The following is a 27,771-nucleotide window of genomic DNA, read 5'->3' as shown; positions in this document are numbered from 1 at the left end:
AACAAGACAGCTTTTTATTTTAATTAATGCACCCATAATTAGACAAAGAATATCATTTGCAAACTCAAGAATAATGGCGAAATACAAGTCACTCGTTTAGGTACAGTCAACAGCACATCAACCTACCCAAATTCAATGCAAATACGCCTCTATTACCGCACCATAAAATTCCATTCAGGGTAACTTGACAAGCGGTTGACTGTACGTACAGTCGCGAATCCTGTTGGAAATATTCAAAAGTGTCCATAAATTAGATATTTCGGCCAAGGACTTGATGCATAAACATCTTTTGGTAATAAAATGAGCCGGGAGTCAGTGGGGCGAACTTTATGGCCCATTCCATTGTTTTAGCTACATCTGAGTAATTAGTTGACTTTTGATATTCGACTATGAAAGGTGTGCATCTAAAGTTTCTCCTTTAATGTGTCATTTTTAACAACGTGGGTCTTTCTATTAATTATTATAAGTAGTTATATCACGTTTTCATTCCTTACGAGGTAGATAAAGAGTCGACAGTCTGTAAAAACTTATATTTCGAAAAATTAACACGTTATTCCTGAACTGTTATTTTTTATTACCATAGAATTCGTAAATACTTTCAAACTTTTGCGTCGCATGTTTCTCAACGTATGAAAATGGGAATGAACGCGAATATTTCATAAGAGGTATCCGTGTGGTTCCCGGCACCAATACAAAAAAGAATAGGACCTCTCCGTCTCTTTCCCATGGATGTCGTAAAAGGCGACTAAGTGATAGGCTTACAAACTTGGGATTTTTAGTTAGGCGATGGGCTAGCAACCTGTCACTATTTGAATCTCAATTCTAACATCAAGCCAAATAACTGAACGTGGTCTATCAGTCTTTTCAAGACTGTTGGCTCTGTCTACCCCGCAGGGGATATAGACGTGACCATATATATGTATGTATGTAGATATCCGAAACAAAAGTACAATTTCCATGACATTTGCATTTAAAAAAAAGCAAATAAATATTCTATTCTATTGTAAACGACAAACATACGCAAGCGGACCCGCCAGCGAAAGCTAGTTATAATATAACGCGAGGGCACGTCACTGTAATGATATAATTGTACAATCGCCAATCGAGCAGCTTTCAGCGCCTGAGTCGGGCAGAAATCGGCAGCTAATTGAACACTCGGCGCGCGAACCCGCGGTAATTACTAGGTTCGCTCACTTTACACTGATTGTATTTGAACAAAGCCGGCATTACTGTACTGAGAATTGAATCTTGTATAATATGTAAGTGATATATATGGCATAGTTGTAGTGTTGCGCTATAGTCACGGGTTCAGATACTTCATGATATATGAATTCTTTCTGTATCTTAAATTTTTTTATCAATTCACCTTAGTTTTGATTTGAAAATATTGTATCGGTCAGTAAATTCCATCATTACACAACTCTTAAAAATTCCTTTGGGACTAACTCATGTGTATTTTTATTCATAAAAGATTGCGCAAATAACTGAAAGTGGTCTTTTCGGGACTGTTGGCTCTGTCTACCCCGCAAGGGATATAGACGTGATTAAATGAAATATTTTTTTTAGTTTTAGGGAAACTTTAGATAGGATTACTTTGATAAAACCAATATACCGTCATAATTAAATTTTACAATAAAGAAACGTTGGTTTTTATAAATAGCAGGTAATTTTTCTTTGCTTTTGACTCAAGTCCTCCCTTCTCTTCTTTAGATTCTTCTTTTCTTCCAAGCAGACTCGAGAGGGGAGACATAATGAAAAGGCTAAAATTATATTTTTCTTGATCACCTTTTTCCCCATAGATCTTACGGGTATACAAGGAACCCATGTAGGAAGCAGTTTGAGACTGAATACAAGTCTCTTTACAAAATATACATACATACATAAAATCACGCCTCTTTCCCGGAGGAGTAGGCAGAGACTACCTCTTTCCACTTGCCACGATCTCTGCATACTTCCTTCGCTTTATCCACATTCATAACTCTCTTCATGCAAGCTCGGCGGTTTCGGGTACTTTTGACTTGACCCTTTGCCAGGACGTCCTTAATTTGATCAAGATACGTTCGTCTAGTTACAGAATATATTTTCAGTTACAGACAAAACATCATGAATGGTTAATCAAACTATATGGAAGTATTATATCAATTCCTGAATAGACTTTTTGCCAATTAGATTTCCGTCGAATTCGTAGTAACAACATAAATTCCATGGTTATAGGTATTATTTGCTATTTCAATGGTTAATGTTAATGGTACCCATCATTATTAGGTATAGACAAGTCACAACCTGTTCCATTATAATGAGTTGCTAAGGAAAAAAATTTGAAAATCTATACTAATATTATAAAGCTGAAGAGTTTGTTTTTTTGAACGCGCTAATCTCAGAAACTACTGGTTCGAATTGAAAAATTCTTTTTGCGTTGAATAGACCATTTATCGAGAAAGGCTTCAAGCTATATAACATCACGCTGCAACTATAAGGAGCAAAGAAATAATGGAAAATGTGAAAAAAAACGAAGAAAATTATTCATTCTTGAGGGCTTCAATAATGCCCAAAATAACAATTCCACGTGGACGAAGTCGCGGGCACAGCTAGTATCTGAGGTTCGAATGAAATGAGATATGGAGTATTATACCATTTGCCATTAACATTACAGAAATAATCTCTCTTTGCGATAAGAGAGGGACTTTATCTTCCATTCCTCTTGCTGTCTCTTTGAACCCCACTATGGTACCACTTCGTCAAATCCATACTGATATTATTAACGCGAAAATTTATTGTTTGTTTGTTTTCACTTTACGTGTTATCAACTGAACTAATATTCTTTAAATTGAGTATTAGTTTAGAGTCTGGAGAAGGACATAGGGTACTTTTCTTACTGGTAAAAACTACGTTTCCCGTGGAGTTTGTCAAAAAGCTGTAGTCTTTTGTAGGTAACGCTAAATTCGCGCGGGCGAAGTTCACACTTTTCACAATGCAAAAGTTAATAAGATAAAATAGTATAGCAGCCCCCGTAGCATCACACGAGCGATGCCGTTTTAATCGCGCAATATCTATAGCTGCCCCGTTTCACATCATTCTATTCTATTCATCATAATAAAAAGCGAAACAGCGGTAGTTTTTCGCGCGATAAATGCAACGTCGCGCGTGTCATGCTACCGGGACAGTAAGGTCAAATGCGTAATAATTACATTGTAGCTAAAATCTGAATAATTTCTATGGCGATGTCCACCGAGGCTAGCTGAGGGCTTCAGTTACTGTTTTACAAAAACTATTTGCTAAAATAAACTTGCCAGTCACGCGTGACAGCTCATTTTTCAAAGTTACTGTCATGTCGTACAACTGACACACATGTCAACATCGTTCTGATTCATCGCAGCTCATCTATTTTTGTTTAATAAAGTTCATTTAAACAAATGACTGATAGTAACAAGGCATTAAATTTACGCTGTATGTAGGTTTATGTTTGTCCGTGATTATCTCGCGTTTCTCTAAACCGATATTGATGCTATTTTCAGGTAAGTGTTTGTTACACTAAAAAGGAAGATATCGATAGAAGGCGCCCTTTTTTTACAAATGTTATATGGGTTTTCTGTCGTCCTTCGAGCACCGCTCGGTCACCCAGATACTTTTTATAATGTCCATAACTATACAAATTTCAGCGACATACTTTGAACTTTAAGCTTATTTTTCTGACATGTTATTTATTGCATCAGATATTTTAAACCAATGAACCTTAAACTTCATATCAATATTTTAAAAGAGGTGAGCCAATTCCGAAATCCATAAATAATTCTGAACGATCTACACATAATTTTACACGACGAGCAACTCATAAAGACATAATATCCAAAACTGCCTGTATTTACGGAATATGTCTTCAGAATTTAATTAAACCCGCATTCACACAGGAGTTTGTGTTCCCCGCATGCAACTCATTATATGCACAGCAGTGCGGGCCACTTCTCTCACTCATTTCCAAGTCATTCCTCTTTTGAAGTCTCTGTATTCTGGAAATTTGAAGTTTCTAAACCGTTTCGTGTGTCTTTACAAGTTTTTGAATATGCTTTTACGCGTTATGTTAATTTGAGCCGTGTAAATGTTTGTATGAATATGGAGTGTAATTTTTAATATACTTTAGCTGTGCCGTGGGGAACCACACGGCACGAAGAGTGAAAAGGCACTATTTCACTTCGCGTGCACCATCTTAGGCCTCATCTTGCTTATCACCAGGCAGATTGAGGTCAAGCGCAGACAAATCAAATATAAAAAAAGCCTTAACGAATACTAGCTTTACGAAGGGTGACTTTGAGGAAGTGAATCCGGGATCGTAATGCAATAAAGCAAAAGCGATACAAAGCAATAAAACTGGGAAACTACAGACCACAGATTACGTACAACTTGTACCGCCCCTAACGAACTACTACGTGCTCACAACTTAGTTTCACGCGTCTTTGAGTTGATTGTGGAGTGATTCTGTGTTTTTTTTTTATTTGAAATTGTTAACGGAACAATTGGTGTAATCCGAGTTATCAAGGACTTTACAATAGCCGACCGGCAGAACTTGGAAGCCTCCCTGAGCCCTGGTCAGCCTCACTGCGACGATTTCTTCTGCATAGTGGATGTACTTTTAAACCGCCTAGTTATACAGTCGTCTAGACTTGAATAATCTCATATTTTTCCGCCATTTCCATTTCCCATACTTTTTTTTCGGTTACCCTCCCCGCAGGATAGGTCCTAATTACACTTGTTATCCATAATTTTATTTGGTCCTTCGAGCCGGATGCCGTAAGAAATTCTAACTTATTAAAATTGTGACTGTATGTTTGTTTGTCATTTATAAGTCGTGTGGTTTCCGGCCTCTGGAGTTCTTCTTTTACGCGATGTGCTTGCGACCCGTCGCTATCTAAATGTCACTTCCAATAGTAAGCCACGAGCTGAACGTGGCATACTCATGGAGCTAACGCTCTGTCTATCCCTGTCCAAATACTTGATAGATTGTATGTATTTCTCTCTTTGACCGGTCAATTTCGAAGCAGACATCTGATAATGCAATCTATAATTCCGAAAGTGAGATATTAATTCCGTTATGAAAATAACGAGATCTAAAATACAATTCAGATACATTTTCGTCACAAATTCGCAGGCTTTTATCCAGGTTAAATATCATGTATGACGGCCACTGAGCTATCACAATAAATATCTCCTCCATAATTCATGAGACGTCATAAGCTCGTAGGAAATTTGCGAATTCGCGAGAAAATATCACAAATAAAGTTAATGCGTACCGACCGAAGTGCTTCTAGCGCATTACAATTACCTATGTATACTTTATGTACGTACTTATAACTCGGCTATATTTAATATGCCTTTGCGTGATGTAAGGGGAAAGTATTTTGAACTCGATTTTTCCCTATTAAGTGTCTTTTCTTTCTGATCTGATTATATTCGTGGAATATATCTTTCGTCGCATGAGCGTAGGATAAGATCCTTCCTAGCGGGTAGGCTGTGTTTGATGTTCCTAAAAAACTTGATCCTATGAATCTTGATGCCCCTAATGATAAACTTGACACAAAAGGCTGTTCATTCGTAAGTCTCGCTCTTGTGAAATTTACGAGATATCGTCTTTTGATACTCCCTAACACCTCCCAAGGGACATACTTGATTAATTTAGCTTTCCAGTTATTTCGTCTTGTCATCATCTCTGTTCAATTAGAAACTGATTTTTTTTATAAGTAGTTAAGTATTTTTATTTACTTGTTCTTAATAACTTAGCTTATTAGTGATAGTAAATTTTTTAACGAAGTATACTTATAAATATTCGATTGAAAAATAAAAGTATCTCAAATAACATTAATTTCAATTTACGTCAGAGAACCCACGGAATCAACTGAGCCTACTGACGCAGTCCAAAATCAACGCCTTTTCCTCGTTACGTACATAAAGCCACGTCTATATCCCTTGCGGGAAGACAGAGCCAACACTCCAGAAAAGACCGAAAGGCCACGGGCAGCTGTATGACTTAATGATGGAATTGAGATTCAAACGGTGACAGGTTGCTATCCCATCGCCTACAAGAAGAATCTCAAGTTCATAAGCCTTTCCCTTACTCGCCTTTTACGACGTCTATGTGCAAGATGGGGAGTGGTCCTATTCAAAAGTACCCGGTACCACACGACACCTCGTTGCATAGTTCAGAACACTGAAAATATCAGACTAGATAAAGCTAAACGCAGTCTCCTGAGCACTGTGACTTGGATATTTGCCAAAAAGTAGGTCCGGAGTATATCATGAGACGCTATCTATGAGGTACCACTGTTATTGACTACTATTGGCGTTCTATGGATTTACTTATCTATACTTATATTATAAAGCTGAAGAGTTTGTTTGTTTGATTAGAACACAACCTGTGACATTACAATGAGTTGCTAAGGAAATTAATTTGAAAATCTATACTAATATTATAAAGCTTAAGAGTTTGTTTGTTTGAACGCGCTAATCTCAGGAACTACTGGTTCGAATTGAAAAATTATTTTGTGTTCAATAGACTATTTATCGAGAAAGGCGATATTATATCACGCTACAACTATTAGGAGCGAAGAAATAATGGAAAATGTGAAAGAAAACGAGAAAAATTACTCATTCTTGAGTTCCCGGTACTAAGGAATAGAAAGAATAGAATTTCATATTTTCCCATGGATGTCGTAAAAGGTGACTATGAGAAAGGGCTAATAAACTTCGTATACTTCTTGTAGGCGATGGGCTAGCAACCTGTCATTATTAAAATCTCAATTCCATTATAAAGCCTTATGTGGCGAAACCTATACGCCACAAGTCACAAGAATAAAAAATAAAATTACGTGACGCTATCAATCAATAACAGCGAAAAACCTAAATCGTGCAAGCAAAGATTTCACGGATTGGAGCTATATATACAACCTCCGACTCAACATCGTCTGTCGCGCGGTTCCCCAGGCATCACACCCAGCCTGGCGGAAGATCTTCCCTCTGGTAGCGGTCGAGCCGAATCATCGCTCCCGCTACACCTTACAACTGAACGTGGCGTGTCAATCTTATCAAGACTGTTGGCTCTGTCTACCCCGCAAGGGATATATACGTGATAATATGTATGTATTTTGTTGCCAACATTACAAGCGATGCAACATTGATTGATTCCCATGTTACTACACTGCAGCATTTATTGGAGCATAACGACAGCACAGCAGTATCTAAGGCAGCTTATGTAACTTGTACGTGTATCAAACTATATTGATGGATCGCTTCCTCGCTCAAATTGTCGTTTCCTACAAGATATTCTTAGATGGCGATCGTATATTTCATCTTCCATGTTGCAAATCGTGAATTATGGTTGACTTATGAGCGTAACACATTTATTTTGTGACTGTGGCGTGTGTCCTCGGCTTCTCTCGCGTGTGAATTGTAGCTTTAGTTTTATTATTGATCTAAAAGAATACAATAAGAGAATTACTCATACTTAATCCGTTCAGTTCATATTTTCATTCGAATTGGTATTTTAAGTGAACTTGCGTAGTTATAAAACCTACGATTATTTGGAAAAAAAAGAGGGAATCTTACGAAAATACCTTTTATTCGAGCGAGCAAAAGGCCGCGTTATCGTCCGTTCCAGCCCGCATTAAAACGAAAAGGATCTTTTGTCTACGAGGCCCGATATTTTAAAAATAAATCAGTGGAGAATGCGCAGTCCTTTTAAACCTTCTTCAAAAAAAGGAGGCCTGTTATAGTCGCCTGTATGTATTTTGTTATGTATTCGGTGAATTTTCTTCATACATACATACATAAAATCACGCTTCTTTCCCGGAGAGGTAGGCCGAGACTACCTCTATCCACATGCCACGATCTCTGCATACTTCCTTCGCTTCATCCACATATATTAAAACTGATTGAGATATGGTTAAAGTAGTTTTTCATACATACATACATACATATAATCACGTCTATATACCTTGCGGGGTAGACAGAGCCAACAGTCTTGAAAATACTATTCAGCTGTTTGGCTAAATGATAGTATTGCGATTCAAATAGAGACACGTTGCTGGCCCATCGCCTGGATGTGTAATCTTATGGTTGTCTGAATGTGAAGGTTTCCTCATGATGTATTTCCTCATCGTAAGAACATCGAAACTAATGACATAACTTCGAAAATAGCCATTGGTACATGGCCGACGTGGGATTCGAACCTGCGACTTTCTGCGTATCACGCATTGTACCCTTTCGACCGCCGGTGCTCCTAAAGATTGTTTTTGTTATTATTTCTGAAGCTATCTTAAACTTCTCCTCTCCAAATTCCAAAGAGTTAACCTGTAACTCCACGAAAAAGGCTCACCTCATTGGACGTAAAAATATCACAAAATGAATACCAGATAATGTTCTCGCCGTAGATTGAAATCTACATACATATGGTCACGTCTATTTCCCTTGCGGGGTAGACAGAGCCAACAGTCTTGAAAAGACTGAATGGTCACGTTCAGCTATTTGTTTCAATGATAGAATTGACATTCAAATATTAAAATCTACTAGAAATAGATATCTGTATATTTATTCATCACTATCAAACGTACTTAATTTCCAAATCAATCTTGCCAGCATTATTTCCGGGGTCGACAGTACCAGTTATAAGCATGTTTGTATAGTTTCGGGTTCTAGCAAACAAGATCTCATCTCGAGCATTAATTACTGCAAGTCGTGCGTTTTGTTCGTGTGTTATGTTTACCACAGTTTGATATGCGAAGCACGTTTCTATCACTCACGGGGAAGGCAGAGTCAAATTTTTATATAATAGTTGAGGCATACGAATGCAGCGCTTAGTGGGATAGTTCAATGATGAAATTAAGTATAGATAAGATATTCTTGTTCTTTTACGGAATTGCCTGACACTTAATATAAGAAAGTAAAAGAAGATTCAAGTGTATTTGTTTTTAGTCTTTACAAATACATCTTACTTATTTGTGTTATTCTGACGAATAAGTGCCGTGTGATTCTCGGTACGAATAGAAAATAGAATAGAACCACTCCATCACTTTCCCACGGATGTCGTAAAAGGCCACTAAGAGATAGGCTTATAAAATGAGGATTCTTCTTTTAGGCGATAGGCTAGCAACCTGTCACAATTTTAATCTCAATTCTATCATTAAGCCTATACAGCTGAACTTGGACTGTCAGTCTTTTAATACTGCTGGCTCTGTCTACTTCGCAAGGCACATAGATGTGATTATATGAATGAAAAATTAATGACTAAGGATTTTTGTGAAAGCGTTTCATAGCTGGTTTTTTCATGAATACACAAAAACAGCTCTTGAGAAGATAGATTCTTAAGATACGAAAATAGGATTGAAGACATTATGAATAGAAAGTGAGCACTTTCTATGCATGGGGTGAGCAGTCTCTTGATACGAGCACTGAAATCCTTATATGAGGATTCGAGTGCTTGTGTCAGGATAAACGGAGCGCACACTGAGTGGTTTAAGATTGAGAAAGGTGTTAGGCAGGGATGTGTTGCGTCACCGTGGCTGTTCAACCTATTTATGGATAGTTGTTTGACAGATTTGAAAGAGTCTGAAAGTGGATTAAGGATGAATGAATTACTCGTCAAATGTCTGCTCTATGCCGACGATCAGGTTATACTGGCGTCATCAGCGGAGGAGTTACAGGAGATGGTAAACTGTATGCATGAAGCTTTAAAAGAGAAAGGAATGAAAGTGAACGTAAGTAAAACTAAAACACTGGTTTTTGAAATGGAGAAAGAAATGACAGCATGTAATATTTTGATTGGAGGAGAAAAAGTTGAGCAAGTGAAAGAGTTTGTATATCTAGGATCAAAGTTTACATCAGATGGCAAGTGTGATAGTGATATTGAAAGGAGAGTGAACGCGGGGAACATGGTGAATGGAGCTTTGCATGCCTTTATGAGCAGTCAGAAACTATCCAAAAAGGCTCGACTGGCTGTGCACAGGGGCGTGTTGGTCCCGACATTAATGTATGGGAGTGAAAGTTGGGTATGGCAAAAGAAGCACGAAAGCAGAATAAATGCAGTGGAAATGAGAGCGTTAAGGAGTATGTTGGGTGTGAAATTGAGTGACCGGATAAGGAACAGCGTGATAAGGGAATGTTGTGATGTGAAAGAAGATGTAGTTACAGGAATAGAAAAGGGTATGTTGAGATGGTTCGGTCATGTGGAGAGGATGAATGAAAACAGGTTGACTAAGCAGATATACAAGGAGAGTGTGGAGGGAAAGGTCGGGGTGGGAAGACCTAGACGAACATATCTTGATCAAATTAAGGACGTCCTGGTGAAGGATCAGGTCAAAAGTGCCCGAAACCGCCGAGCTTGCATGAAGAGAGTTATGAATGTGGATGAAGCAAAGGAAGTATGCAGGGATCGTGGCAAGTGGAAAGAGGTAGTCTCTGCCTACCCCTCCGGGAAAGAGGCGTGAGTTTATGTATGTACCTATGTATGTACATTATGAATAGTCCAAAAAGTCTCGATCGATTGGCCACCGTGATTTCAAATGCCTGGGCAAAGGCATTTGAACTCTGAATATGACTGCAAATTCCAAATAACCCGGCACTCCCGCCAACTGCACAAAGAACCGAATTCGGGATATGTTCGGAACATTCCGTTCATGTTCGGCAAATTCCGAACACAACATAGTTGGATTCGAACAAGCGACCCAGTAGATATAGCTTCAGAAGCCGCCGGCCCAGATTGGCGACGTACGAGCAAGTTTCGTCATCAATAACAAGTTAATAGACGGTACTGCCCTGCCCACTTGCCTCGCGTAGAGCAGTTATGAAAATAGAGAACATATTTATACTACCTTATATTATAAAGCTGAAGAGTTTGTTTGTTTGAACGCGCTTATCTCAGGAACTACTGTTTCGAATTGAAAAATTCTGCGTTGAATAGACTATATTTTATCGAGGAAGGCTTTAGGCTATATAACATCACGCTGCAACTATAAGGAGCAAAGAAAAAATGGAATATGTGAAAAAAAATGGGGAAAATTATTCATCCTTGAGGGCTTCTATGATGCCCAAAATAACTATTTCACGCGGACGAAGTTGCGGTCATAGCTAGTGTAGGACAAAATAACGAGTTATTTCGGCCTGATCCCCATAATATACCCTAGGATTCGTTTTATTTTAATTATTTTCTAATCCATTCTGATGCCCGTTCAGTGGTTTCCGTACATTCTGATCAATTGAGTTTCTCGGTGATGGAAGCAGTAAAGTCTCTTATATATTATATACTAGCTGTGCCTGCGACTTCGTCCGCGTGGAATAGTTATTTTGGGCATCATTGAAGCCCTCAAGGATGCTCCTTCCCCGATTTTTTTCACATTTTCCATTATTTCTTCGCTCCTAATAGTTGCAGCTAGACGTTATATAGCCTAAAGCCTTCCTCGATAAATGGTCTATTCAACACAAAAATAATCTTTCAAATCGAACCAGTAGTTCTTAAGATTAGCACATTCAAACAAACTCTTCAGTTTTATAATATTAGTATAGATAAATCTAAGTGCCTATTTAAACTAAAAAAAATATTCTAATAGAATTATAACCAGAAATATGTACCTACAACTTACAAAAGAAAAAGAAATGAAAATAAAGTTGAAACGCCTGTGCAATACTATCTTGCCGTCGTCGGGTCTTCCCATACTCCCTTAGGGAGTCGGAGTAGATTGGTGAGGGCTTTTGGCCCTCTTTAATGGCATCATCGTCGCTGCCTACGACTGTAGGCAGGTCGATGGGGCGGCTGTGACGGCCTGGGTCTTCACGTCTTCATACACTGGGAGTTCCCATCGGCGGCGGCGTCGTCACTGGTCGACGACGTCTGCCGCAAGGCAGCGAGGGGAGGGTTTCACCCGACGACCCGGAGGGCGGGCGTGGAGCGGCGCGATGCCACGCAGGTGGCTGTGTGATGACGCGTCCGCCCTCTCGAATATCTAGGATCTCCCACTTCAGGTCCCTGAGAATCGTCGAGTTCCTCACGTAGCGAGGGGCTCCGACGACTGCTCTAAGACTTTGGTTCTCTTGGGCTTCTGAGTCTTCTCCTGTTGGTCTCAGAGCAGAATGCGTACCACGCCGGGGCCGTGTACGTGAGGCGGGATCTGACGTACGTTTGGTAGATCCCGAGCTTCGTTCTCAGGGCGAGGCTGGAGGAGAGAACTGCGTGAAGTCTCCCCCTGGCTGCCTTGGTCATGAAGCTTGCGCTCGCCTCCTGCCCCTTTTATACCCTGCCGCCGCTAGCCGCGTCGAGGGCGGCAACCGTTACGCAAAAATAATCCTTATATCATGATTCAGTAGTTACGCGCGATGGCTTGTTAGGGTATTTTATTTCACGTGTAAGTTTGGTGTTTATATACCGATTTCGATGATTCTTTTTTTATTGAAAAGTAATACTAATTTATAAGAATTACGAATGAGTGTGAGTGTTATTGGTATTATAAACATCAGAGTAAAGAAATATAATCAGAAATCTCCGAACTGCTAAGCTAATAGGAATTACACGTGTTATTGTGAGTCAACCATAAAAGATAGACTTATGCTGTTTTGGGATATTTTTTTAATAATTTTATGTAGAATATTTCCGTTGTACATGGTTTTGCTGTATCTTTAACCACTAAGGCTGCACACGCGACGGAAGCTTAAAAAATCAAGTAACTTCTCCCGTTTTCCCAACATTTCCTTTCACTGCTCTGCTCCTATTGATTGTAGCGTAATGAAAAGTATACTATAACCTGCTCAGGAGTATGAAGTATAACTGTACCAAGTTTCGTTAAAATCTGTCAAGTAGTTTTTGTAAATAAAGAACATACAGACAGACAGACAGACAGACAGACAGACAGACAAAAATTTTACTGATTGCATTTTTGGCATCAGTATCGATCACTAATCACCCCCTGATAGTTATTTTGAAAAAATATTCCATGTACAGAATTGACCTCTCTACAGATTTATTATAAGTATAGATGTAAACCCACTCTTTTTTTCGAAGTGGTAGGTAGAGACTCAATTTTGAGTTGCCATGATACCTACATAATTTAAGCAAGCTCTTCGGTTTAAGACATTTATTTGTTCTTGACCTGACATATGCTGTATGAAAATGAGCAATGTGTATCGTAGTCCATTCATATGTAGGTCGTTGTAACAGACAGATTGCTTCATGTACCCCGATAGCCGAAGTCTAACCGGGAACCAGGCTCCACAGTACATCGTGCTTCACTCGATGGTGTCGGAATGAAACTTTAATGGCTCGTGTAGGTGGTACCTTAATTTTTTTTATTATTCATAGCGAATTTCCTTAATTATTGTTCAAGGAAACTTTGTAATATTAGATAGGTACTTATTTCGGTAATTAATAATAACAGTAAAATCGATATTCGAATCGAGGTCATCTTAAAGCTCTTGGCGTTATAAAGCTCGCTTAGTTTGATAGCTTTTAAATGATATTTTCTTCAAGCTTATATGTGACAAACAAATGTCTGTAGCTACTAGAGATAACATTTTCACAATTATTGGCAAAAACGGCTATTTACGGAGAGAATTACCTTGATCGATGTTAAAACCCTAAAAATCTGGATGAGACACAATTCTCATGGCGTAATTATTACATTTAATAACTCGAATTATAAATTAAAGATTTGCATACATACATACATACAAATCGTCACGTCTATATCCCTTGCGGGGTAGACAGAGCCAGCAGTCTTGAAAAGATCTGCATTTATTTTATGCTCAGAATTTTCGTCCCAACCTATTTTTGGTAATAGACAATGAAGCTAAATGAACCACCAACTCAAAAGCAATCTAACCTAACGACCTTCGCTTTAATGTCTACATTAGACAACGTTCCTCAACCCGAGACGCGACTCGACGACACAGTAAACAGAACGTGTCTGCTTCGTGTCGCGGAAGCAGTGTAGCCAACCCCTTGTTGTTAAATGTACGATTACAGACTTTTGTACCTTCCAAGTTTTTAGTTTACCATAAAAACCTACAGTATTTTTTCTTCATCACACTATTTCCCTGAAGAAAAAGCTCATTTGACGAAGGATTTCATGGTATTATAAAGTGACGGTGTCCAATTGTTAAGGTGCCAAGTTGAAATGCATGATGTGTATGGAAAGACAGGTTCGAGTTTTATTTTTTGTTGCGGAGGTCAAACGGCTTTTGCTTCGTCTAAAAGTCTGACTCATCCAATCCAGAATCATGCTTCAAGGTCAACCCAGCGATCCTCTCCATAAACGTTAAAGAAGAATGACGAATTTCGTGGAATAGATTTCATCAAGGAATTCATTCAAAATGGACCCGAATGTTTCGAAAACGGTAATACAGTTTTCTACAATTTTTTATATAACTCTTCATTGAGGTTGGCAACACTGGCGGTTAGTGTCGCGGAAGGCACACAGCACATCGATCTTCGTCGCGCGTGCGAGGCATCACCCGCACTGCCTCGCCTCGCTTCGGCCTCGGTTCGCGCGGTTTACTTGCTGTCATAGATGTTGAAATAGATAGACGTGTTACAAATCGGTTTTCAATGTGAATGATTTCAAGCTCGCTAAACATAGTGTCAAGGAACATATATGTAGTATAAAAGGCAGGGCTGATAAGCTTCACTTTAGGTTATTTTAGTGGATCGGTCTTTTTTAAGGCGACGGCATAGCAACCTGTTATATATATATATGTCGCGTCGACGGTGGCCGGAGGCGACTTCGGAGGCTCATTGTAAACATTTGTTTCCTCATTATTCATTTCGTGGGCATTGAGTGGGTAATCAGGCAACGAAAAACACTTTCACTATTAAACAGTTTTATTCCGAGATACAAAAGTACTTAATAATCGAATAACAATAACGTAACTACCCCACAGTTAAATAAAGAAAAATAGTCACTGCCCGGTCACAGACAAGTCCCTCAAAAACGATGTGTAAAGGCACGGCTCTAAACAACGACTGAGAGGGTCATGTCCAAACGCGTTTGGGTGCAACAAGCGCGCTTCCGTTTCCGGCGCAGTACATTAAAAAAAACCGTTATCTATTACGTAAACAATGCAGAAATTACTATCAAAAATCAAATCACGAATTATCATAATTATTGAGTAGGTACTGATTAATCTTTAATTTAATACAATAACAAATAATAAGTTAACAAACGCCATTGTATGTTTTCTTAGCGGAAAATCCATCTAGCTACGCCATCTATCGACGATCATATGAAACTTATGCTACAGAGATGCTCCCATTATCCGACATATATATATAATAAGGGGAGTAAGGGGGAACGGAACTAATAACTTATCCGACCCAATAGTCAACCTCACCTGCTCGCGTCTGGTGGTTCGTATGAATAACTGGGCGGCGGCCCTCATCCGAGTGTCGCGGTGCTCCCTGCTAGACAACAGACGAGGCTCTGGCGACCGAGTTAATGGCGGTATAACCATTCACCCAGTCGGCTAGACTGGAAGAGGGCACAGCGACCTAGACGTATTAAATAACGTCTAAAATGCCTGGTGCAGAAGGCAACGGGAAACCACTGCACTATTTTCCCAAGAAAGTCGTTATGAAGGGTAAAATAATGAAAGTAACGTGGCCTAACGACCCGCTTAGCAACCGGCGCCGTACTGCGTCCGGGGCAGACGGTGAGAAATTGGCTACCGGCCGTGCTGATGTGGTGAACCAGGCATCACATGGAAAATATGCGACTGGTAAACCCATAAAAATGGCGCATATCCAAAAGATTGGTACGTGGAATGTGCGAGGTTTGCTCCAACCCGGGAAACTAAAAATTGTAGAGGAAGAAATTAAAAGGTGTTCTCTTAACATCTGCGGCCTTAGCGAAACCCATTGGAAGGGTAACGGTCACTTTCTCACAGAGAGTCATGCAGTCTACTTCTCAGGAAATGAAACCAGCAGTAGAAATGGTGTAGCGTGTCTCATTCCAAAAAACCTAAGGAATACTGTTATAGGATACGAGGCTGCCAGCGATCGAGTTTTAAGTGTTAAGCTCAGATCAACGCCAGTGAACCTAAATATCATCCAAACTTATGCCCCAACCAGTACCTCTAGCGACGCGGATATAGAAAGCTTCTACAAGGAACTAGAGACATTAATGTCCAAAATCCCTAACAGAGAGTTGCTGTTGATTCTTGGCGATTTTAACGCAAAAATTGGTGCGAATGCCCATCAGCTTAGTGATTGTGTCGGGAAATTTGGACTTGGACAGCGCAACGAGAGAGGAGAGCGCTTGATACAGTTTGCGGCGGAAAATAACATGGTAATATCGAACACCTTCTTTCAGAACCATCGCCGAAGGCTATACACCTGGACCTCGCCTGATGGTAATTACCGAAACCAAATTGACTACATCATGGTGAAAGCACGATGGAAAACGATGGTACGATCAACACATACCCTTCCCGGGGCCGACTGCGGTTCTGATCACCAACTGCTTATTGCTAAAATTCGGCTGAAACTAAGAGCGGCCAGGAAATTGGAACGCAAAAGAAGACTGGAAATCACGGACCCTTCGAGGGTTTTGGCTGCATTGGAGCAAAACTGGATGCAATGGGCAAATGTAGACGCTGGCATAGAAACCCCGGATCAGCTATGGGAACGATCACGTGAGCTGATAGAAACATCAGTTAAAACATCCGAAACTGATGCTCAGACAACTCGCAAACGCCAACATTGGATGAGCGGTAATACATTGGCACTTGTGGAGGAGAGACGAAAACTTAAATCCTTGGGAGTGGACGTAAGGACACTAAACATAAAATCGGCCCAAATTCAAGCAGCCTGCCGCCGAGATATGAATCGTCACCTCAAAAGTGTTTGCGAGGAAGTGGAAGCTCATGCAGACAAGCATGAAGCTAGAGATCTGTATCAGAAAATTAAAGCGATCACGAAATCATTTACCTCTAAAACCTGGGCAATCGAGAATTCTCGTGGAGGGGTTGATACGGAAATTGATGCGATAACCGAAACTTGGAAGGAGTACTGTCAATCCTTATATCTAGATCCGCAGTCGCACTGTTTTGAGAATACGGAACCTATGGAAACTGAACTAGAACCAAGTATTCTAAAAGACGAAGTCAGGTCTGCAATCAAACACCTCAAGAATAGAAAGGCGACGGGAAGAGACCTTATACCAATCGAAATAATTAAAGCTACTGGTGAATATGGCGTTCAGATCTTCCATGTACTGTGCAACAAAGTATGGCAAACGGGAATATGGCCTAAGGAATGGTGTCACACTGTTTTTATTCCGCTTCACAAGAAGGGGTCTACAAAGAGAGGTAGTAATTACCGACTCATTGCACTCATTTCGCATGCAAGTAAAATCCTGTTGCATATATTGAATGAGCGTCTCAAAGCGTACCTATCTAGTGAAATTGCCCCCGAACAGGCTGGTTTTGTCAAAGGTAAGGGCACTCGGGAACAGATCTTGATAGTACGCCAAATCGTAGAAAAGGCCCGAGAATTCAATAAACCGGTTTACGTATGTTTTGTTGACTTTTCAAAGGCGTTTGATTCTGTGAAATGGCCGAAACTTTGGGAGACTCTTTTAAAGATGGGCACCTCAAAGCATCTTGTACATCTCTTGAGGCGCCTTTATGAAGATGGGACAGCCTCCGTTAGAACCGATGAAGTGATGTCTAGCAGCTTCCATCCTGCTGCGGGAGTGCGACAAGGGTGTATTATCTCTCCGCTTCTGTTCAACATCTACACGGAATTAATAATGAGAATCACCCTGGAAGACTGGAAGGACGGTGTTTCGATTGGAGGCCGGCAAATATCGAATTTGCGGTATGCGGACGACACCACCTTGTTTGCTACTAGTGCCGGACATATCGAAACATTCCTACATAAAATGGAGTCGGTTAGTAACGAGTTTGGGCTAAGGATCAACCGGTCGAAGACTAAGGTGATGATTGTGGACCGTGTCAATAACAACCAGCCAGAAGTCACTAGTATTGCGGGTTGTGAGGTTGTACATTCATACATATATCTGGGAGCGTTGATCACCAACAATGGAGGATGCGACGAGGAGATTAAGAGACGCATGGCCATGTCAAGATCTGCCATGGATAGGATGAGAAAGATCTGGAAGAGCCGGAAAATCACAAAAGCGACCAAAGTCCGGCTTGTACGTGCATTGATCTTCCCAATTTTCCTTTACGCAGCGGAAACGTGGACCCTACGAGACACTGAGAGAAAACGCATAGATGCCCTGGAGATGTGGTGCTGGAGAAGAATGCTTGGAGTAGTATGGACAGACTTTCGCACCAACCAGTCCATTCTCCAAGAACTCAGAATCAAGCATCGCTTATCTTCCTTAGTGCAGGCTCGAATTCTCACTTTCTTCGGGCACGTGTCGCGTCGTAACGAGGCATCCATTGAACGACTGGTGGTGCAGGGGCGAGTTGAGGGTACCCGACCTCGAGGCAGGTCACCCATGAGGTGGACAGATTAAATAAAATCAGCCCTAGGTGACCCTCTCTGTGAATGCTCCAGAAAGGCAGCGATGCGCGACGAGTGGCGAAGGATTGTAAAGCGAGCCACTAACCCTTCTGTACGACCACGACCACTCTGACAAGAGTGTAACGCATAAGAAGAATATATAATAAATATTCTTATCCTCGTTACAGATGAAGACCAAGTAATAATTCATATTATGTGTTAGTTTTTCAGTATCATTGCCTTGTGAACGTACTTTTAGATCACACTTACAAATCCTTGTAAGTTCCTAATTTATATTATTCATTTAATTTTTGTTTAAATAATGCTAATAATGTCGTGTGGTTCCCGGTACCAATATAAAAAAGAATAGGACCACTCCACCTCTTTCTTATGGATGTCGTAATACGCGACTAATGGACAGGCTTATAAACTTGGGATTCTTCTTTTGGGCGATGGGCCAGAATCCTGTCACCAATTGAATCTCAATTCTGTCATTAAGCCTAACAGCTGAACGTAGCCTGTCAATCTTGTAAGATAACTGGCTCCGTCTACCTCACAAGGGATATGAGGGAAGACGTGATTATATGAATGAATGTATGAATGAAATAATCGACACTTCACCTTTGCTTTATATATGATAAGTGACAGGTCTATTTATTTCGCAGTCTGTGCCCACGCACCCTTCGTTCATCATATCCACGTTTAATCCGGCTGGAATAATAACCGGTTATCAGCCGGTGCCCGCCTCGATTTACAGTAACTGCGCATGAGTTCATTAGATTGATGGACTGTTACGATGTTTACAGACTTGAAAGAGTTATTTTAATTTATTTTTTTATTTACATATAAGTACTACAGTATATTATTTTGTTGTATTTTTTTTTGGTATATGCTTTTGTGGACGTCCTGGTAAAGGTCTGATGAAGTGTACCATAAATTACCGAGCTTGCATGAGTGGAGTTATAAGTCTGGATAAAGCGTAAGAAGTATACAGGTACACGATCCCTGCATACTTCTAACGCTTAATACAGACAAGTGAAAGATCTCAAAGTCTCTGCCTATCCTTCCAGAAGAGAGACGTGATTTTATATAAGTATGCCCCAAAGTTCGAGGCTTTTGTGATAATAACTCAACGATTAATTGTCAAACGCTTATATACCGCCATAGAAAATAAACAAAACTTGGTGTATGTTATATTACATTTTGAGTAGATTTCACATACAATTTGCGTCCATATTTACTTATTTGTGTAACTTATGTTTTCGATGCTACGGAAGCTTTGAGTATTGCTTTACTTATTTTACTATTTCCTAATACTTTTACATCTAAAGCAAATCACATTAACAGGAAATGTATCTGCGACCTCTCATATAAACAAACACTACTTAATTATCGAGCTTAGAACACTGTAAGACCTCTAAATGTACAAACAAATGTTTCTACTTCCATTTCTTATGGTCGCTCGCAAACATAGGCTCGTTGTTTGTTCGCGAATTAGACAAATGAAACGGAAACATGTTAGCCGAGTGAGAAATTAGTCCGACTCCGTCTAACCTTGCTGTAGGAAGTAAGACCGAGGTCCAACTTCGAAAAACTGACTGAAATAAAGAGATCATGCCATTTGTTTGGGTATCAGACGTTTTTAGAAATAAGCCAAGTAAGTGCTGAAACACCACGTGGAAAGCGGTGATTTGACATGTATGTAACATAACAGGAGAGCAGTAAGATCCCTAGTTTTAGAGAATAAACGATATATTGTTATATAGGTAAAATACATTTTACAAATGGTACATGTATACAATGTTTGTATGAATATGATTTTTTATCGTTATGTTATTGTAATATCAATCATTCTTTTGTCAACCTTTCATTATGTTATTTTCGAAATAGATTCATATCAGAATCAGGACTTGGCCACTTAATCCATTAGCTTAATTCACTTTTAACAAGTTGAAACTAATACACATTCACTACTGAATCAACAGACATGAAACTGAATAGTTAAAGTACAAATTGTGAACAGCGCAAGTTGGGCCATCACTCAGTCTTCTGAGATACATTTATCCATTAATCTCAGGGAATTCCGCCGTCGGCTCTTAGACTAACTGTGCACAAACAGGTAAATATTAGTTATGGGATAATAAATCTGTGAGAGCAGTTTCGGTTTAATATCCTGTGTTGAGGAAACCCCACTCCCCCTACCCCTCCCCTTTCGCAATCTCCGAATAGTTGCCTACACTAGACCTCGCAGAGATTCCAGAAATGTTGCTTAATACCCCAACTTGCAGCATATAATTCGGTCGAATTGAATCTCTGTTGAGATCGAGATTTCAATTTCTGTGTTTGCATGAAATTATCGGCGAATGCAGAATTAATGAAGTCAGGTTTCGTGATTGGATATATTTGACAGACGCGTTTACTGAGAAGTTACGTTTGCGTTGCGATTCTGAAAATCTTAGAATCAATACATGTGGAATTTGAAGCTAGTTTTTGGAGAATTAACTTAAGTATAAAAGACTAATTTCTTTCCGGGTTCGAATCCCGGTCAGGGCATGATGAGAAACGAACTTTCTCTGATTGGTCTGGGTCTTGGATGTTATCTATCTAAATATTTATTATAAAATATAGTATCCTTGAGTTAGTATCTCGTAACACAAGTTTCTAACTTACTTCGAAGCTAACTCAATCTGTGTAATTTGTGCCGTATTTATTTATTTATCTTTCAATACTTTAAATATTTTTTTTATATTTTAGAGTAAAGAAAAAATATAATTTTAAGTACTTACACACTTTTCAAAATCAACATGTAAGTAATATGTTCCATCCCTGATAAAAATACTTCTTTCAGCGGTGCACCCTGTAGGACTATAAACATTTTTTCTCTCATGTTTTTGTAATAGGCGACAGTAAAGCTGTCACTACTAACCTCGGGGGTGCGTTGGTAACAGATGCTGGCATTTTTTACGAATTCCCGAGCCACGCCACGTGGTAAAAATAGTCTGTTTTACTAATTGAGTGTTAGATGGGCAACTGTGTTTAATTAGTTAAATGGGACATAACGTAATTAGTAAAAGCTATTTTTGTCCTTTGGTTTTTAATAACTTATGTGCATATAATCACGTCTATACAACTTGCAAGTTAGACATAGCCAATAGTCTTAAAAATACTGATAGGCCACGTTCAGCTGTTTGGCTTACTGATAGATTCATATAAAGTGACAGGTTGCTATTACGTCGCCTCTTTGCCGGAGGGGTAGACAGAGACTTCGTCTTTCCACTTACCATGATCCCTGCGTAAAGCTTTTGCCTCACCCATGTTCATCACTCCTTTCAATCAAGTAAATACGTAGGTTTAGGGATGTAAAAAAATATGAAATCTATAAATAAGATTTGTTTTCCCAGAGAAATGGACTGTTGTTTTTGCTATAGCGCATTGATGACCACGGTTTATCTTACCTCCGACCTTCTGACTTAATCAAATTACTAGGTACCTGGAAGTTTGTTTGTTGTTTTAGGCGATTTCTCGGGAACGGTCCGAGGTGTGCCGGACCAAGATTACTATCGCTGTAAGTGACATAGCCCGCTCATCTTTGAGTGTCCACAGTTGCAATAGAATAGGGAGTGAGTTACACAACTAAAAGACACTAAGCCATCAAAAACTTTCTGTAAAAAAACCCAACACTCGCTGCTCAGTTTTTATACCGTAAAAAGTTGTAAGATCTATGTATTACCAAGTCGGTTAATCTATTCTTCGAGTAATGGATGGTACGGCCGTGCCGCTTTTTTTGCTCGATTTGGCTGGGGCACTACCGTGCCTCCAGATAAGATTTTGTAAGGAGTCAAGAAAGGTGTGCGTTGTTAGAGAGCAGCGAACTTCATTTGGCGACGATCATCCGTAGGTTGGTATAGCCATGATTGGAAGTGTAAAAGTTTAGTTGCAATGGAATTCCCGTGGGAACTTCCAGGCGATGTCACTCTTGCTCCCGTGACATGGCATGTGTGACGCCATTTTAACCATCACTCTCCCGTGACATGGCATGTGTGACGCCATTTTAACCATCACTCTCCCGTGACATGGCATGTGTGACGCCATTTTAACCATCACTCTCCCGTGACATGGCATGTGTGACGCCATTTTAACTATCACTGTCCCGTTTCACGTCATAAAAAGCGAAACAGCGATGGTTTTCTGCGCGATTAAATCGGCGTCGCGCGTGCCATGCTAGGGGGCAGAAGATGTATTCTATCTCTGTGTCAAAATTTTTAGAAAACGGTCGGTCTTTACAATATTACAATGGATATACTCTCAGAGCTGTACCAGAAAGTCATTTCCTAAAATAAATCAACACTTTTTCAAATCAATAGGCCTTCATTCCCCGCCGATGCGAGCAGCTCTGCATCAGGTGGCGCCACCGAGGAGCTCTCATTTTTCCGTGCGCAGAGAATTTTAATGAGCTATTTACATAATGTGCTATCACGCCGCGCTGAAGAAAACAGGCTAGTTTGAGAAGCTGCGAATTGCCTTTCATCGCCGAATCAATGAGATTCTCAAACTTTTTGTTACTTTTGAAAACAGAATCGTTGAAGAGTTTTTATTGTTAAATGTTTGATTTGAATTCAGTATTTAAATAAAAAATATTACCAGATTTCTCAATATTGAAGCCTTATTTTCGTGGACAATGTATCATTACATAAACTGTGAAATGATTTGGCAATCCCTTCATGGGATAAGTACTATTGCAAGTGATTTATCTCTTTAATAACTATTTCTTGTAACTATTTTGTTAATGTCTGTGCAAAAAAGACATTACAAACAAACAAATGATCAAGATAGATAGATAAAATGTTTATTTGACAACAAACACAAACAAATATAATAATAACAAATCCTTAAAACTAACCCATGTGTGCTGTAGCAAGTCGAAATGGTCATAACTCAGCGTTCTTTTTGCACTGAAAGAGTACAAAAACGCTGATTTTCAGTAATCACCATTTGAGTGATATTAATTCTAGATTTACAATACATTATCAATGTCCATGTTTTGCTTATATTTAACTTCATATTTTACACTAGCGATGACAGACAATAATGATATGTATAGTATGAAAAATGTCAGTGGTTCAACCCCAATTTTGCTTAACTGCAAAAAGAAAGACTGTTATGATTATGTTATTTTCATATTGTGCAACCCTTAATAGGAAGTCTGGCTTTCTGAGTCAACCTAGACCATGGATTTTAAACTAGGTACCTAAAAGTGCTAATTCTCTTTATAACCTCATTCGACACGTATGACAAAGAAATAGAGTATTCCCATTCTGAAGTACCGTGAACCACACGGCACACTGTAAACTCCATCCCTATCGTTAAAACTATGACAATGTCAGCCAATCGGTCACTTTATCATCCTTCTACACTATTAACCAACAAAGTGTCTCTTCTTAACCCTTACGACTTTGGTAATAAAGCCCATTTTACGCCGATCCGAAACGGTCTCTGGCTATAAAACCGAATACTTACCCTATAATGTATGTCATTTAATCTATTTTGCTTCATCGACCATGTAAAATATTGATAAGTAGCGTCTGTCCGCGTCTACGTTCGCGTATTTTTTGGTTAATTTTTTACTTCGCCGTAGAAACATTTAAACCCTTTTTCTTCATCGGAATCCAAATAACAAAGAAAGTTACTAATTTGAATTCCGTACATTCCACGGGGTCTTATAAAACAATATAAATTTAATCGCATCTCGTGTAAAACAATACTTTCCCGACTCTTTGAACAACACGATCCTAAGAGTGCAAATAGGTTGTATAATAAAGTACCTATTGTGAGGGAAATTAACTCTAAACTCAGTGCTATTTGCTAAAGTTTTTGTCTCAAAAAATGCAACTTAAAGATTGTCTTATACATACATATATACATAAAATCACGCCTCTTTCCCGGAGGGGTAGGCAGATAATACCTCTTTCCACTTGCTACGATCTCTGCATACTTCCTTCGCTTCATCCACATTCATAAGTCTCTTCATGCAAGCTCGGCTTGATTGACTCATTATGTCCTAAAACTATTACGAACGTGTAAAAAAAGTTTATTTGTTCGTTTCTCTTTATATACCTGTTAATAACACGTCGTGTCATTGCTGGAAAATTTGAGATAGAAACAAAATGAACAAAAGATTTTGGTTTTTCACTGGAACGCAGCTTCGGTCAAAAAAATTCTTCAGATTCCTTTGCAATTTAGAACACATCTTATTTTCCGTATGGCAGATTGAGGTCAACCGCACTCAATATACCAAAACAGACATACATACAAACTGAACATCACACCTCTTTCTCGGAGGGGTAGGCATAGCCTTCATCTTTCTACTTGCCACGATCACTGCAAACTTCTTTAGCTTCTTCTATATTCATACTACGTTCACTTCTCCACCATTCACAACTCTATTCATGCAAGCTCGTCGGTTTCGGGTACTCTTGACCTGATCTTTTACCAGAACGCCTCCTATTTGATTCCAATTTCCCATTGAACATGTATTTATATAGTGCCGTGTGGTTCCCGGCACCAATAAAACAAAAATAATAGGACCATTCCGCCTCATTCCCATGGATGTCGTAGAAGGCGGCTAAGCTTTTAAACTTGGATTCTTCTTTTAGGTGATGAGCTCTGAACCTGTCACTATTTGAATCTCAATTCTATCATTAAGCCAAGAAGCTGAACGTGGCCTATCAGTCCTTTGAAGACTGTTGGCTCTGTATGTGGCAAAGGATATAGACGTGATCATTTGTATGTATGTGTGTATATAGCCGAAATTATAAGGACTTTCGCTATTTGAATGGATTCTCAGAAATCTTTCCTACTCGGAACGTCTCATCGAAAGTCGGCAAAAAGTGTATGGAGCTAATGAAATCACATCGAGTGATGGATGTGATTGTGATTAACTGGCTAGCGGGAAAACTAGTCTGTTGGGAAAAACAGTTAATTATGAAGATATATTAAGACCGTAGGGAATCGCTACTTTGATGCGCAAACGTATGGCGCACTTCTTATACTAATATACATACATACATACATAAAAATCGCGCCTCTTTCCCGGAGGGGTAGGCAGAGACTACCTCTAAATGAATATACAAGGAAAAAACTACATAGTCTACAAATAATGTAAGTTCAAGAATTGTATTAAGGGATGCTAGCTCAAAGATTATTATTTATACGCGAACATTCAACATCCAGGTCAATTATATAAATTGAATTTTTATATCTTGACCTGACAGGTTGAACCCGGGAACTGCCGTTCTGAAGCAGGATCACCACATTCCATTATAGAGCATTCTGGAGTCTTTTAGCTCTTGTTCGTAAAAGTGCTTCGTTCAATATAACCGGTGGTTTAATATACTGACGTGATAAAGACGTAATTATATGTATAGGTTTATAAGGCGTCATCATTATTAATAATAAAGCCTGCCATTTATAAGGCATAACTGTAATTATGTCCTAAGTGTCTAAAGACAAGAGGACTGGAAAGACCTAGACGAACGTATCTTGATCAAATTAAGGACGTCCTGGTAAAGGGTCAGGTCAAAAGTACCCGAAACCGCCAAACTTGCATGAAGAGACTTATGAATGTGGATGAAGCGAAGGAAGTATGCAGAGATCGTGGCAAGTGGAAAGGGGTAGTCTCTGCCTACCCCTCCGGGAACGATTTTATGTATGTATGTATGTATGTGTCTAAAACCTGCACAATGGACTTAATACCCAAGTATGTGTTCAGTATGTGAAGGTAGAACCGAAAGGTAGCGGAAATTGTAAGATAAATCAGAATCTAATCATAATTCGCAAACGGTCATGCATGCCAGATATTATTGATTTACATTCAGACAAAATGTCAAAAGTAAGATGGTTACGCTTGACTTGTTAAATAATATAAAATTCTAGCATTTAGTTCGTGACTTATTAGTAATTAGTACCTACTAATTTTGTCGAAGTAATCTTTCCAAAGTCAAAGCTAAGTATATAAAGTAAACTGTAAAACTCTCATTTGTTAAAACTAAGATTTCTATTAAGATACATTTTCTCAATTTTAAATCTAAGATAGTGAAATTAAAATGATTAATTAGTTGTAAAAGAGACAAGTGCACCCCACTGGTTCGGATTAATTTAACGAATTATTATCAGCGGGGCGATGATAAGCTGGAAAATTTAGGGTGTTGTCACCCCTATACAAACAACTCTGCTTATCGTGAATTGCATTTTGTTGATTAACGAATTAATTTATTTGCGTAAAATTTCAATTGTTTTCTTTGTTCAGAAAATATGCAAATTTAATTAAGTCGTCGTTAACATGCAGGTTGTACTGTTAAACGTTTGCATTGCACGTATGCAAGTGTACTTAAATGTAATGCTGTCGCCTGAATGACGTCAATAAAAAGTTTCAGGTTATACTGCGCGTGAGAGTTTCTTTATACCACCTAAAATCTTCTTGCAATCTAAAGAATTATATGATGACTTATTTATTACATAATTTTACTCATAAAAAGCGGTCTGATTTTGTAAATGTGTATCGTTATGTAATTTTATTCTTAGTCATATGTAAAATAACATATAATTGAGTTGTATGGCTTAAGAGGAAACTTTATTTTTAATATTACTGTATTGGGGTAAAAAAGTTGATATCCAAGTCTGCATATGTGTTTAGTAGCTTTATATAAAAACTAGAGGACGCCCGCGTAAAATAAAACTCCCGTTCTCACGGGAATTTTCGGAAATTCTATCTAATAGACCACATAAAGAACCTACATGTCAAATTTCAAGTCTCTAGACCCAGCGGTTTGTGTTATGCGTTGATAAGTCAGTCAGTCTTTTAATTTTTCCTGATTGATCAAAAACGAAAAAGCACAAACAAAATCCATCTATTTGCTATGGATGTCGTAAAAGGCGACTAAGAGATAGGCTTATAAACTTGGGATCCTTCATTTAGGCTAGCAACCTGTCACTATTTGTATCTCAATTCTGTTATTAAGCCAAACAGCTGAACTTGGCCTTTCAGTTTTTCAACACTTTTGGCTCTGTCTACCCCGCAAGGTATATTCACGTGACTATATGTGTGTACCAACAAAATTAAACAGACAATCAATCAGAACTTTGCGAAAATGATGCAGTTTTAATTAACGGTGTAAAAACAGGTGTGAATGCCCATTAATTAACCCTGCGCCGGAGCAGTGCATGCCCCGGGCTTGTAAAAATGTTACAATGAGCATTATTGTACTGGTGTCACGAGG

The 27,771-nt window shown here is 39.0% G+C and overlaps 1 protein-coding gene across 1 annotated transcript in view; it reads left to right on the top strand.

Annotated features, from left to right (window-relative positions):
• The window catches only part of LOC132902960 (zwei Ig domain protein zig-8-like), a 380,584-nt gene that overhangs the window by 85,012 nt on the left and 267,801 nt on the right, over window positions 1-27,771 (top strand). The gene's annotated exons all lie outside the window — the stretch shown is intronic.

Source organism: Amyelois transitella, chromosome 3 (assembly GCF_032362555.1).
Source record: "Amyelois transitella isolate CPQ chromosome 3, ilAmyTran1.1, whole genome shotgun sequence".
Taxonomy (NCBI): domain Eukaryota; kingdom Metazoa; phylum Arthropoda; class Insecta; order Lepidoptera; family Pyralidae; genus Amyelois; species Amyelois transitella.
This window is presented reverse-complemented; position numbering and strand designations above follow the sequence as displayed.